This window comes from Cololabis saira, chromosome 19, assembly GCF_033807715.1.
Source record: "Cololabis saira isolate AMF1-May2022 chromosome 19, fColSai1.1, whole genome shotgun sequence".
Lineage (NCBI taxonomy): Eukaryota > Metazoa > Chordata > Actinopteri > Beloniformes > Belonidae > Cololabis > Cololabis saira.
The window spans coordinates 35,244,861-35,245,639 of NC_084605.1; positions in this window are offsets into that span (position 1 = coordinate 35,244,861).

Sequence of the window (779 nt, forward strand, 5' to 3'; positions counted from 1 at the left end):
GAATCGAGTTGCGGAGTGATGACGTAGTAGCTGTCGTTTAGATTTTTTGTTTTGTTTTTTAGATTTCTTTATTGTCGCTGAACAATTTTAGTGAAATTGACATTGCAGTTCTCGTTTGCAAAGAAAAAGAAAAAAAAAAGAAAACAACAGCAACAATACAAAAAAATACAATAAAATAATTAAAAATACTCTGAAATGCAATGGAAATGTGCATGTGTGCTTGGAGGGATGGGTGTATTTGCTGGCGGGGGGTCAGGAGGTCTGTAGGGTCGCCACCCGTCCCTTGAAATACGGAATTGTTACGTAATTGGGAATTAAAAGTCGCGTTCCGTATTGAACCAATACAGACTGTATTATACTCTTATTTATTGATGTCATAATATACAGGTGAAGGTCGGAAAATTTGAATATATTGCAAAACTGCATTTGTAGTAAATTCAACTAAAGGTGAAACAAATATATTATTTCCCACTACATTCAAAGTGAGATATTTCAAGCCTTTATTTGTTATAATTTTGATCATTATGGCTTACAGTTTATGAAACCCCAAATAAAAAATCTAAAAAAATTAGAATATTTTATGAAATTAACAATTCAATCATCAAAATTATAACAAATAAAGGCTTAACATATCTTGCTTTGCATGTAATAAGACTAGGTAATATATTAGTTTCACCTTTTAAGTTGAATTATTGAAATAAATTAACTTTTATACCATATTCTTCACCTGTAGCTATACATCTGGGCTGATGTGGACATACATACCATATGAGGATATT